Genomic DNA, 14435 nt, shown 5'->3' with positions numbered 1-14435 from the left:
ACAGAACCCCATTTCTCTACCAGAGCAGAGATTCCGTGGCATCAGGAGGAAAGGCCTTTCCCCCGATCTCAGGAGCCGATAAACTCATTCTTCTTTGCGATCGTATAACGACATGCACAGGTAAGTTTTTTTCCAGGATAAAAAGCATCATTAGGAGAAAGTTTTTGGCTTGCCTTGGCCCTTATTTTTTGTTTGGGGGATGTTGTGTGTGACAACATCATTCCTGAGCTGTGGCAGCCATCTTGCCACCATGAGGAAAGAGCCATGGGAATAAAAAGCCAATCCTCTGAGGACCTGGAAGGCAAGGAAGAACCTGGCTCCCAAGGCATCACTGAGCACCTGAATCAACAGTAAGTAAGCACAGCACCTCCTTCTGGGCTTCTTTATTATTTTTTTGAGATGGAGTTACGCTCTTGTTGCCCAGGCTGCAGTACAGTGGCACGATCTTGGCTCACTGCAACCTCCACCTCCCAGGTGCAAGCAATTCTCCTGCCTTAGCCTCCTGAGGAGCTGGGATTACAGGCATCTGCCACCAAAACCGGCTAATTTTCCTATTTTTAGTAGAGACAGGGTTTCACCATGTTGGCCAGATTGGTCTTGAACTCCTGACCTCAGGTGATCCACCCACCTCGGCCTCCCAAAGTGCTGGGATTACAGGCGTGAGCCATGGCGCCTGGCCTGGGCTTCATTTTTTGAGAGAAAAAAAAAATTCCCATTTGTGTAAATCATAGTGTCAGGTTTTCCTTTTCTTTTTTAGTTTTAAATGTGTTTATTTCCTCTCTTTCGGATGGATAATTTATTCACATGGGTCAAAAATTTAAAAGGATCAGAGTAAACAGTGGAATGTCTCTCTTTCACTCCTGTCCCCACGACCACCAAGGTCCCTGCCCTGGAAGCAGCCAATGTTACTGTTTCTGATACTTTTCCAGAGATAATTTATGCATATTCAAACAAATATATGAATATATCCCTTTGCTTTTTTTTTTTTTTTTTTTGAGATGAAGTCTCGCTCTGTCAACAGACTGGAGTGCAGTGGTGCGATCTCGGCTCGCTGCAACCTCCGCCTCCCGGGTTCAAGCAATTCTTCTGCCTCAGCCTCCCAAGTAGCTGGGATTACAGGTGCCCGCCACGATGCCCAGCTAATTTTTTTTTTTTTTTTTGTATTTTTAGTAGAGACGGGGTTTTGCCATATTGGCCAGAATGGTCTCCATCCCCTGACCTTGTGATCTGCCCTTCTCAGGCTCCCAAAGTGCTGGGATTACCGGCGTGAGCCACCGCGCCCGGCCTCCTTTGCTTTTTTATTTCTGCAAATGGAAGTACAGTAGCCCCCCCTTACCTCTGGTTTTGCTTTCCATGGTTTCAGTTATCTTCTGTCAACTGTGGTCCAGAATATTAAATGAAAAATTCCGGAAAGAAACAATGCATCCATTTTAAATTGTGCGCTGTTCTGAGCGGCACTGTGAAACCTCAAGCTGTCCTACTGAGGCAGAGTAGGGATGGGACCTCTGTTGTAAGCCCGGTGGGGGTGGCCAGCAGGGACCCCAGCCAGACTGTCCAGACCTCGCACCGTGAATCTTGCTCAAGGTGCTATGCCCACGCATCGTAGAGTCTGAGAGAGACTAAGATGAGCAACGTCCCAACGTAAATCTTACTCCAGGTGCCATATCCACTAGTGGCAGAACCTTGAGGAAATTAAAATAAGCAGCTCCCACCTTAAATCTTACTCAAAGGAGTTAACCCTACCTCCGGTATATACACAAGACCAGAAGAATGAGCACTCCTTCGCCTTTGTTTCATTATAATACTAAAAATCACACCCAGGGGTGGAGATTTAGCATGCTAATGAGACACATGATGCATAAAGAAGTGTGTTATCAAACTGAACAAGTGCCAGTTTCCCCACCTCTACCTGCTCAAATTCACTCCCTTCTCACTTTAGCTCCTTCAAGATTACTCTCTTGAGGGCCGGGAGCGGTGGCTCATGCCTGTAATCCCAGCACTCTGGGAGGTCGAGATGGGAGGATCACCTGAGATCAGGAATTCGAGACCAGATTGACCCTGTCTCTACTAAAAATACAAAATTAGCCAGGCGTGATTACGCATGCCTGTAATCCCAGCTACTCAGGAGGCTGAGGCAGGAGAATCACTTGAACGCGGGAGGAAGAGGTTGCAGTGAACCGAGATCGTGCCACTGAACTCCAGCTTGGGCGACAGAGTGAGACTCCATCTCAAAAAAAAAAAAAAAAAAAAAAAAAAAGATTACTCTCTTGAGTCTCTTCCAGGAGCCAGCCAGAGAATTCTCTGTCGCTTATGCTACCTCCCTTATACCCTGCACATGGCATAACTTTCTGGGAAAACTCTTTTGGCCTCATGTTAATTTCTACTGCATTAACAACCCCCAAGACCCCGTGGTCAGTAACACTACTCCAGTCCCTTCAAGACATGAATTCTCCCTTTGTCCGGCATCTCCTCCCTGCCCTTAGTCACTTACAAGCCCTCCCAGTGAACAGACCAACTGTGGAGGTATAGCATGCTTATGTTCAAGTCACCCTTATTTTACTTCATAATGGCCCCAAAGCCCAAGAGTGGTGATGCTGGTAATTCAGATATGCCAAGGAGAAGCCATAATGTGCTTCCTTTGATGACCTTGCTGAGATCTACAGTAAGAACGAAACTTCTATTCATGAAACTGTGAAGCAGAAAAAAGAAATCCAGAGCTGGGCGCGGTGGCACACGCCTGTAATCCTAGTACTTTGGGAGGCCGAGGTGGGTGAATCACCTGCGGTCAGGAGTTCAAGACCAGCCTGGCCATCATGGTGAAACCCCATCTTAAAAAAAAAATTTAAAAAAATTTATAAATAAAACAAATAAATAAAGATTAAAAAAAAAAAAAGAAATCCATACTAGTTTTGCTGTCACAACTTAAACTGCAAAAGTCATGGTGCATGATAAGTGCTTAGTTAAGATGAAAAAGCCCTCAAATCTATGGGTGGAAGACATGAACAGAGATGTGTTCGATTGACAGCAATCAGGCTTAGTGCTATCCACGGTTTCAGGCATCCACTGGGGGTCTTGGAACAAATCCCCCTTGGAGGAGGGCGGATTACAGTACACGATGCTCTGTAAATTCTTCCCCTTGCCTTTTTCATTTATTAAAATGGCTTGGCCATGTGCCATATTAGTACCAAAAAAACTTCCTCATTCATTTTTATATCTATATAGTATTCTACTATATGGCTGTACCATTTAACTGGATCCCTTTTGAGGATTTTTAATTTATTTCCAATCTTTTCTATTACAGACAATGCTACAATAATAACCTATGTCATTTTGCACATGCGGAAGTACTACTGCAGCCTCGACCTCCCAGGCTCAGGTGACCCTCCCACCTCAGCCTCCCAAGTAGCTGGAACCACAGGCACATGCCACCACACCCAGCTAATTTTTTGTAATTTCTGTAGAAACAAGTTCTTGCCATGTTGCCCAGCCTGGTGTCGAATTCGTAGGCTCAAGCGATCTGCCCATTTTGGCCTCCCAAAGTGCTGAGATTACAGGCGTGAGCCACCACACCCGGCCCTCATCTAAATGCATTGCATAGTACCTCCAGAGCAATAGCAAATACTGATGGACAGCTCTGTCTCGTTCCTGATTTTAAGGGCAACACTTTTAGTATTTTCTCATTAAGCAGCAGTTGAAATATGTATATATTTTTTATTATGCTAAGGAAGTATCTGTATGTTATTATTTCATAATAATCCAATGAATGATGAATAAATAATGGAAACAGAGACCAGATAGAAGGCTACTGCAATGGGGAGATGGGGAAAGGAGGAAGGTTGGAGACAGAGTCAACAGGATTTATTGGTGAGCGTGGGTCCCAGATCTATTTTATGCCCTTGGGTTATTACTAGTTTGTTTAATCTGAGCCTCACTTTCAAATTAACATTTGATTAAACATTAAGTGAGTATTTACTATCTACTAGGCATCTTAAGATACAACAGCTGGCCGGGCGCGGTGGCTCACGCCTGTAATTCCAGCACTTTGGGAGGCCAAGGTGGGCAGATCACGACGTCAGAAGATTGAGACCATCTTGGCCAACATGGTGAAACCCCGTGTCTACTAAAAATACAAAAAATAGCCAGATGTGGTGGCACATGCCTATAGTCCCAGCTACTCGGGAGGCTGAGGCAGGAGAATCGCTTGAACCCGGGAGTCGGAGGTTGCAGTGAGCCAAGATCATGCGACTGCACTCCAGCCTGGCAACAGAGCAAGACTCTGCAAAAAAAAAAAAAAAAAAAAAGCCCAGGCGTGGTGGCTCATGCCTGTAATCCTAGCACTTTGGGAGGCCGAGATGGGTGGATCAGGAGATGAAGACCATCCTGACCAACATGGTGAAACCCCGTCTCTACTAAAAATACAAAAATTAGTTGGGTGTGGTGGCACATGCCTATAATCCCAGCTACTAGGGAGGCTGAAGCAGGAGAATCACTTGACTACCTCTGGAGTCAGAGGTTGCAGTGAGCCAAGATCACGCCACTGCACTCCAGCCTAGCGACAGAGTAAGACTCTGTCTGAAAAAAAAAAGATACAACAGCCAATGAGACAGACCTGATACATGAACTTCTGGAGCTTGTAAAATAATTACAATTATTGCTTTTGTACACAAGGGCTACAAAAGAGAAGCACAACATATAACCAGTGACCTATTCTCGGTCTGGAGATGAGGAAATCCCTCCCTGAGGAAATTTAAGATGCAACCTGAAGAATAAATGAGGGTTAGCTAAAGCAAAGGGGTGTAAGGGAGGGGAGCTCTGCTGGTGGGCTAAATGGTACCTGCAAAGGCCCTGTGATAGGAAGAACAGTTTGACTGGAGCTTGGAAATTGAGAGATGAAGCTAGAGAAGTAGCTGGGTAACAGATCATTCAGACTTACAGACTGTAACAATTTTGAGCTTTACTCTAAGAGCAATAGAAAACCAGGAAAATGTTTTTCCAGTGCAGTAAAGTATATGTGTGTGTGTGTGTGTGTGTGTGTGTATATCTATGTCTCTGTGTGTGTGTGTGTGTGTGTGTGTGTGTTTTCATTCTGCTGCCTCTGGCTCACTGCAACCTCTGCCTCCCAGGTTCAAGAGATTCTCCTGTCTCAGCTTTTCTAGTAGCTGGGACTTTAGGCATGCACCACCACACCTGGCTAATTTTTGTATTATTAGTAGGGACAGGTTTTCAGCATGTTGGCCAGGCTGGTCTTGAACTCATGACCTCAAGTGATACACCTGCCTTGGCCTTCCAAAGTACTGGGATATTACCGGTGTGAGCCACTTCACCAGCCTGTAAAGTATATAAACCATACTAATCTTAAGTGTATAACCTGAAGAAGCGTTACATAGGTATATACCCATGTTACCATCACAGAAGCTATGGAACATTTTAGTTCCTTAGAAGATAACTTCATGCCACTTTCCACTCAGTTATGTTCACTGCTTGAGTTCCAGTTTATATTCCAGGAGACATATGATATCCCAGAGACATCCAGTTCTTTTCTTTTCCATTTTGACTTCTATCCCCATCGGTTAGTGTGTGTGTGTGTGTGTGTGTGTGTGTGTGTGTGTTTATTTGTTTAGATGGAGTCTCCCTCTTGCCACCCAGGCTGGAGTGCGGTGGCGTTATCTCGGCTCACTGCAACCTCCTCCTCCCAGGTTCAAGCAATTCTCCTGACTCAGCCTCCTGAGTAGCTGGGATTACAGGCGCCCGCCACCACACCCGGCTAATTTTTGTATTTTTTAGTAGAAATGGGGTTTCACCATGTTGGCCAGGCTGGTCTCGAACTCCTGACCTCAGGTAATCCACCCGTCCCAGCCTCCCAAAGAGCTGAGATTACAGACATGAACCATTACGTCTGGCCTCATTTGTTGTTTTTTTTCTTAATGAGTTTTTAATTTGGAATAATTTCAGAATTACAGAAAAGTTGCAAAGACAGTACAGAGGGTTTTGGTATACCTTTCACCCAGCTTCCCTTAATGTTAATATCTTACATAGCCATTGTCAAAACTAATTAAGAAGTTAACATTGTTGAAACATATTAACTAAACTACAGATTTTATTTAGATTTCACCAGGTTTTTCCTTAATACCCCTTTTCTGTTCCAGAATTCGATCCAGCATACCACCTTGCACTTAGTGATTATGACCTTTTAATTTTCAGTCTTCTCTGATCTGTGAGTTTCTATCTTTCCTTATTTTTTCATGACCTTGGCAGTTCTTTTGTTTTTGTTTTTGTTTTCTTCAGAGACAGGATCTCACTCTGCCACCCAAGCTGGAGTGCAGTGGTGCAATCATAGTTCACTATAACCTTGAGCTCCTGGGCTCAAGCAGTCCTCTCCATCTTAGCCTCCCGAATAGCTAGGGCTACAGGTGTGCACCACCATACCTGTCTTTTTTTTTTTTTTTGAGACAGGTTCTTGCTATGTTGTCTTCAACTCCTGGCCTCAAGCGATCCTCCCAAAGTGCTGGGATTACAGGCATGAGCCAGCACACACATGGCCAACAGTTTTCTGATTAATTATTTTGTAGGCTGTCACATCATTTGGGTTCATGTGATGTTTTCTCATGATTAGAAACTGACAACCTAGGTCAGGCACCATGGCTCATGCCTGTAATCCTAGCATTTTGGGAGGCTGAGACAGGCAGATCACTTAAGTCCAGAAGTTCGAGACTAGCCTAGGCAACATGGCTAAACCCTGTCTCTACAAAAAATACCAAAATTAGCCTGGTGTGCTGATGTGTGCCTATAGTCCTACCTACTTGGGGGGGCTGAGGTGAGAGAATCACTAGAGCACAGGAGGTCGAGGCTGCAGTGAGCTGTGATCACAGCACTGCATTCCAGCCTGGGAGCCAGAGTGAGACTCTGTCTCAAAAAGAAAAAGAAAAAAGCAACTGCCAACCTGTCTTCCAAAGTGATTATACCATTTTGCATTCCCAACAGCAATGAATAACAGTTCCTGTTGTACATCCTCACCAGCATTTGGTGGTGGTGGCAGAGTTTTAGAAACTCTAGTAGGTGAACAATGGTACCTCATTTTAAAATTTGCATTTCTCTAGTGACAAATGTTGTTAACCAGTTTTCATATGCTTATTTGCCATCCAGACATTTTATTTTCTGAAGGGTCTCTTTAGATCTTTGCTCATTACTAAATTGGGTCATTTGGCTGGGCGTGGTGGCTCATGCCTATAATACCAGTACTTTGGGAGGCCAAGGCGGGTGAGTCGCTTGAGTTCAGGAGTTCGAGACCAACCTGGCTAAAACAGAGAAATCCCATCTCTACTAAAAACACAAAAATTAGCTGAATATGGTGGTGGCCATCTGTAATTCCAGCTACTCGGGAGGCTGAGGCACGAGAATCGCCTTGAACTTGGGAGACAGAGGTTGCAGTGTGCCAAGATTGTGTCACTGTATTCCATACTGGGTGACAGAGCAAGACTCTGTAAATAAATAAATAAATAAATAGAGCCATTTCTTTTTCTTTTTTTTTTTTTTGAGTTACCTGGGTAACTCTGTCACCCAGGTTAGAGTGCAGTGGTGTGATCTCAGCTCACTGCAACCTCTGCCTCCTGGGTTCAAGGGATTCTCCTGCCTCAGCCTCCCAAGTAACTGGAACTACAGGTGTGCACCACCACATCCTGCTAATTTTTTATATTTTTATTAGAGACAGGGTTTCACCATATTGGCCAGGCTGGTCTTGAACACCTGACCTTGTGATCTGCCCGCCTCGGCCTCCCAAAGTGCTGGGATTACAAATATGATCCACCACGCCCAGCCCAGAATAAAGAATTCTTAAAACAGAATAAGAAAACAAATGGCCCGGCCCAGCAGGCTCACACCTGTAATCCCAGCACTTTGGGATGCTGAGGCAGGCAGATCACGAGGTCAGGAGTGCAAGACCAGCCTGACCAATATGGTGAAACCCTGTCTCTACTAAAAGTATAAAAAATTAGTCCTGTGTGGTGGTGCTCAACTGTAGTCCCAGCTACTCAGGAGGCTGAGGCAGGAGAATCCCTTGAACCCAGGAGGTGGAGGTTGCAGTGAGCCGGGATCATGCCACTGCACTCCAGCCTGGGCAACAGACAGAGACTCTGTCTCAAAAAATAAATAAATAAAAAGGAAGAAGAAGAATTCTATTTTATTCTGGATACAAGTCCTTTATCAGGTGCATGATTTGCAAACATTTTCTCCCAGAATGTGGTTAGTCTAGTCATTTTCTCAATGTATCTTTCACAGAACAAAAGTTTTTAATTGTGATAAAATTGTGATGAGGTACAATTCATCACTTTTTTCTTTATGAATTGTGTTTTCAGTACCTGAAAACTTATCACCAAACCCAAGGTTACACACAAAGTTCTCCTGTGCTTTTTTCTAAATGTCTTACTTTTTTTATTTTTTTTTGAGATGGAGTTTTGCTCTTGTTGCCTAGGCTGGAGTGCAATGGCACCATCTCAGCTCACTGCCACCCCTGCCTCCCCAGTTCAAGAGATTCTCCTGCCGTAGCCTCCAGAGTAGCTGGAATTACGGGTATGCGCCACCACGTCCAGTTGATTTTGTATTTTTAGTAGAGACAGGGTTTCTCCATGTTGGTCAGGCTGGTCTCAAACTCCTGACCTCAGGTGATCGGCCTCCCAAAGTGCTGGGATTACAGGCATGAGCTACCACGCCCGGCGGTGTCTTACTTTTTACATTTAAGTTTATGGTCCATTATTTTTTGTGTAAGTGTCAGGTATGTGTTGAGTTTTTTTGGTTTTGTTTTGCATGTGAATGTCTAATTTTTCCAGCACTATTTATTGAAAAGACTATTCTTTCACCATTGGATTGCCTTTACATCTCTGTCAAAAATCAGTTGACATTATTTTTGTGGGTTTGTTTCTGGGCTATGGGCTCCATTGTAACCTATGTGGTCTACCCTTTTGCTAATACCACATTAATTGCTTTCTAATAAGTGTTGAAATTTGGTAGAATAATTTCTCCAACTTTTTTTTAGTTCTTTTTCGTTTCTTTCCCTTTTCATATACATTTTAGAATCAGTGTGTCAATTTCTACCAAAAAAAAAATTCCTTTGATTTTGGTTGATAGTGCATTGAATCTATAGATCAAACTAAGGCGAATTAACATATTTACAATATTAAATTTTTGAACTTATGAATACAGCATATCTTTCTATTTATTTATACATATATATTTTTTGAGACAGGGCCTCACTCTGTCACCCAGGCTAGAGTGCAGGGGTGCAATGACAGCTCACTGCAACCTTGAACTTCTGTGCTCAAGTGATCCTCCCACCTGAAGTCTCCTGAGTAGCCGGGAGTACAGGTATATGACACCATGCCTGGCTAATTTTTTATTTTTTGTAGAGACAAAGTCTTTCTGTGTTGTCCAAGTTGGTCTTGAACTTCTGGCCTCAGGTGATCCTCCTGCCTCAAACTCCCAAAGCACTGGGATTACAAGTGCACTCAGCCTACACCCAGCCATTTATTTATGTCTTTGTTGATTTCTTTCACCAGTATTTTGTAGTTTTCAGCATACATATCTGGCACATATTTTGCCATATTTATACCTAAAAACTTCACAGGGGTGCTATTATAAATGATATTTTTAAAATTTAAATTACAGTATGTTGTTTGTTTGTATAGATCCAAGATTTTTATTATATTTCTTCTTCTTCTTTTTTTTAATTTGAGACAGAGTCTCACTCTGTCCAGCCCAGGCTAGTGTGATCTCAACTCACTGCAACCTCCGCCTCCCAGGTTCAAGAGATTCTCCTGCCTCATCCACTTGAGTAGCTGGGACTACAGGCACCCACCACCAAGTCCAGATAATTTTTATATTTTTAGTAGAGATGGAGTTTCACCATGTTGGCCAAGCTGGTCTCAAACTCCCAACCTCAAGCAATGTACCCACCTCGGCCTCCCAAAGTGCTGGGATTACGGGTGTGAGCCACTGTGCCTAGCCTCTCCTTCTTAAAGAACTTGCTTTAACAATTATTATAAAGTAGGTCTGCTGGCAATGAATTTCCTCTGTTTTTGTTTACCTGATAAACTCTTAATTTTGGCCAGGTGTAGTGGCTAACGCTTATAATCCCTGCACTTTGGGAGGCTGAGGTGGGAAGATCACTGAGTCCAGGAGTTTCAGACCATCCTGGGAAACGTAGTGAGACCCTGTCTCTAAAAACATAAAAACAAAAATAGAAAACTCTTAATTTGGGCCTGGCGCGGTGGCTCACGCCTGTAATCCTAGCACTTTGGGAGGCCGAGGCAGGCGGATCACAAGGTCAAGAGTTCAAGACCAGTCTGGCCAACACAGTGAAACCCCATCTCTACTAAAAACACAAAAATCATTTGGGTGTGGTGGTGCACGCCTGTAATCCCATATACTCAGGAGGTTGAGGCAGGAGAATCACTTGAACCCGGGAGAGGGAGGTTGCAATGGGCTGAGATTGTGCCACTGCACTCCAGCCTGGGTGACAGAGCGACACTCCATCTCAAAAAAAAAAAAGAAAGTCTTGTTCTAAAGGAATGGAGTCTTGGTCACAGCTGCTGTTCTGTTCCCCACCCCCAGCCAGCACTACAGAGCAGGGGGTGTCAGAATTCTCCCATTTCACCTATCTTCCTGTGAGTGACTGATTGGGGTCCCGAAGGAAAAGCCTGAAAGAGGGTGCACACCTCTCTCTGTCTGCAGCTTCCAGGGGTTTCATACTCTCTCAATAGCCAACAGTAGGCCACTATTAATTGTTAAAATTTTCCAGCTTATTCTTCTTACTTAAGTAAGGAAATGCTCAGGTTCCATTTCTCCCCATACTCTCTCTAGACTCCAGGTTAATTATCTGCCCTGTGATCTCAATTCTTTGAGATCAAGAAAAGTCATTCGTGTGCAGTTTGTCCAGCTACTTTCTTGCTGTATAGCTGGGAGCAACACTCTTGCCATCATTTCAGTTTGGACTAGAAGTCCACTAAAAAGCTTTAAGCAGAAAAAGGAAATGTTCAGATATGTAATTTTTTATTTTTTGAGATGGAGTTTTGATCTTATTGCCCAGGTTGGAGTGCACTGGTGCGATCTCTGCTCACTGCAACCTCTGCCTCCCGGGTTCAAGCAATTCTTCTGCCTTAGCCTCCCAAGTAGCTGGGATTATAGGCGTGCACCACTGTGCCTGGCTGGTTTTGTATTTACTTTAGTAGGGATGAGGTTTCACTATATGTGGGCCAGCCTAGTCTCGAACTCCTGACCTCAGGTGATCCACCTGCCTCAGCCTCCCAAAGTGCTGGGATTACAGGTGTGAGCCACCACACCTGGCCTCACATATGTAATTTTAAACACTACTCTGACTATGGTAGGGAGAATGGATTAGGCAGTAGCCAGAAGGGAAAGGGACGGAGATGTCCATTAGGAGGGGCCCATTGCTGTCATTCATGAAGAAGATGATGGTGGCCTGGGTAAGTTTGGTGGCAGCAGGAATAAAAAGAAGAGGCTACATTCTAGAGATATTTGGGAAGAAGAATAAATAGAAGTTGCTAATTGATTGGATGTAGGAAGTGAGGGAGAGGAAGGAAACAGGGATGGCTCGCAGATTTCTGGCTTGAGCCACTGAGTGGGTGGCGATATCATTTACTGAACTAGAGAATGATGAGGGATAAAAAACTATTAGGGATGTTTACATATTAAAATGTAAAACATTGTTAGAAGTGATGGTGGTGGTTTAAAAAAACGCAAAATAGCTGTCCATTAATAGGCACTATAACAGAGAACAGACAGGGAGAAAATATTTACAATTCATATAATTGACAAAAGAATTTCTATCCGAGATTTAAAAAAAAGAAGAAGAAAGAAAACACTATACATCAGAAGAAAGAGAAACAACTCAACAGGCGAAGAATTTAGTCAACTAACTAAAAAAGAAACCCAACGCCAAAATCATTTGAAAATATGCTCAACCTCATCGGTATCACGAAAATGCAAATTAAAACAAGATACTATTTACACATATCAGATTTAGCAAATAATAAGAAATTTGATGATACCAAGAATTGGCAGAGATTTGCAGCAATGGGAATATAAATGGATAAAATCATTTAGAGAGGAATTTGGCCATATCTTGCAAAAATGAAGATACGCATCCTTACCTATAACATACATTTAATTCCTAGGTACATAATCTAGAAAAACTCTTGTTCACATGCACAAAAAAACACATGCAATGTGTTGATTTGGGCATTGTAAGGTGAAAAATCATATAAACTTCCATCAACTGGATATATACATGGGGTATTTTCATACAATACAATGCAAATACAGTACAATAGTAAAAAATGAAGGCGCTAAAGTTATATGTATCCACATGTTAACACATACTGATACATATATAGAGAGAGAGACAGAGACAGAGAGACAGACAGAAAGCCAAAAACAGCAAGTTGGTAAAAAAAAAAAAATACATACAGTTTAATACCAATTATATAAGATTAAGAAACAAGCAAAATATTTTATATAGATTATAGAGATATTCGTAGAAAGAGCATTAAAACTTGTATGAAAATTATAAGTCCAAATTCCAGATATTAGTTACTTCCAGGGAGAAAAAGACAGAAAAGGGACATATAAAGGGCCTCAATTTTACATGTAATATTTCATTTTATAAGCTGAGTCATTGTTAAATGTGTAATTATTATCTATACTTTTTTATATACCATAAATATATCATTAAAACAACTTTTGGACCAGGTGTAGTGGCTCACCCCTGTAATCCCACCACCTTGGGAGGCCGAGGCAGGTGGATCACCTGAGGTCAGGAGTTCCAGACCAGGCTGACTAACATGGTGAAACCTGTCTCTACTAAAAACACAAAAATTAGCCAGGCGTTGTGGCACGTGCTTATAGGCCCAGCTACTTGGGAGACTGAGGCAAGAGAATTGTTTGAACCTGGGAGGCAGAGGTTGCAGTGAGCCAAGATCATGCCATTGCACTCCAGACTAGGCAACAGAGTAAGACGCTGTCTCAAAAAAAAAAAAAAAAAAAAAAACTCTTGGCTCACTGCAGCCTCAACCTCCCAGGCTCCAGTGATCCTCCCACCTCAGCCTCCTGAGCAGCTGGGACCACAGGTAGGTGCCACCACACCAGGCTAATTTTTTAAAAATATTTTTTGTAGAGACAGGGTTTCACCATGTTGTCCAGGCTGGTCTCAAACTCCTGGATTCAGGCAATCTGCCCCCTTGGCCTCCCAAAGTGCTGGGGTTACAGGCATAAGCCACAGCACCCAGCCTTATTTTATTTGAGACAGGGTCTTTCTCTGTCACCCAGGCTGGAGTGCAAAGGCATAGTCACAGCTCACTGCAGCCTTCACCCCCTGAGCTCAAGCAATCCTCCCTCCTCAGCCTTCCTGGTAGCTGAGACTACAGGTGCATGCAAACACGCCTAGCTAATTTTTTTTTTTTCAGACAAGGTCTCACTATGTTGCCCAGGCTGGCCTTAAATTCCTGGGCTCAAATGATCCTCCCACCTCAGCCTTCCATTGTGTTGGGATTACTGGTGTGAGCCCCTGCACCCAGACTTCTGTTGTTTATAAGCCACCCATTTTATGGTATTTTGCAATAGCAGCCCAAACAGAATAAGACACGTGGAAAAAGGACAAAGAGATGACAAGATAGTAAAGAATACCCAAGGCCGGGAGCAGTGACTCTCACCAGCACTTTGGGAGGCTGAGGCAGCTGAATCACTTGAGCTCAGGAATTTGAGACCAGCCTGGCCAACATGGTGAAACCATCTCTACTAAAAATACAAAAATTAGCCAGCCGTGGTGGTGCGCACCTGTAATCCCAACTACTTAGGAGGCTGAGACGGAAGAATCGCTTGAACCTGGGAGGCAGAGGTTGCAGTGAGTCAAGATTGCACCACTGCACTACACCCTGGGTAAGAGTAAGACTCTGTCTCGAAAAAAAATAAAAATTAAAAAAAAATAAAGAATTACCGGGAAAACCCTAAGAGACAATGAGAATCCAGACACGTAGACAGCAAAAGGCTTTAACCCTCACTTAACCATAAAGGAAATCCAAATAGCTAATGAACACATAAAAAGTGCTCAGCCTCATTAGGCATCAGAGAAATAAAAAGAAAAACACATACAGCCGGGCACAGTGGCTCATGCCTGTAATCCCAGCACTTTGGGAGGCTGAGGTGGGAGGATTGCTTGAGGCCAGGAGTCCAAAGCCAACCCGGGCAACACAATGAGACTTTGTCTCTATTTTTTTTTTTTTTAATTACAGGCTGGACGTTGTGCCTCATGCCTGTAATCCCAGCACTTCGGAAGGCCAAGGTGGGAGGATTGCTGGAGTTCAGGAGTTCAAGACCAGCCTGGTCAACATAGTGAGACTGCATCTCATTTTCTAAAAAATTAAAATAAA

Source organism: Aotus nancymaae, unplaced genomic scaffold (assembly GCF_030222135.1).
Source record: "Aotus nancymaae isolate 86718 unplaced genomic scaffold, 86718_ANA_hifiasm-v0.15.2.pri h1tg000016l, whole genome shotgun sequence".
Taxonomy (NCBI): Eukaryota; Metazoa; Chordata; class Mammalia; order Primates; family Aotidae; genus Aotus; species Aotus nancymaae.
The sequence above is the reverse complement of the archived record's forward strand: the minus strand, read 5'-3'. Positions refer to the sequence as shown.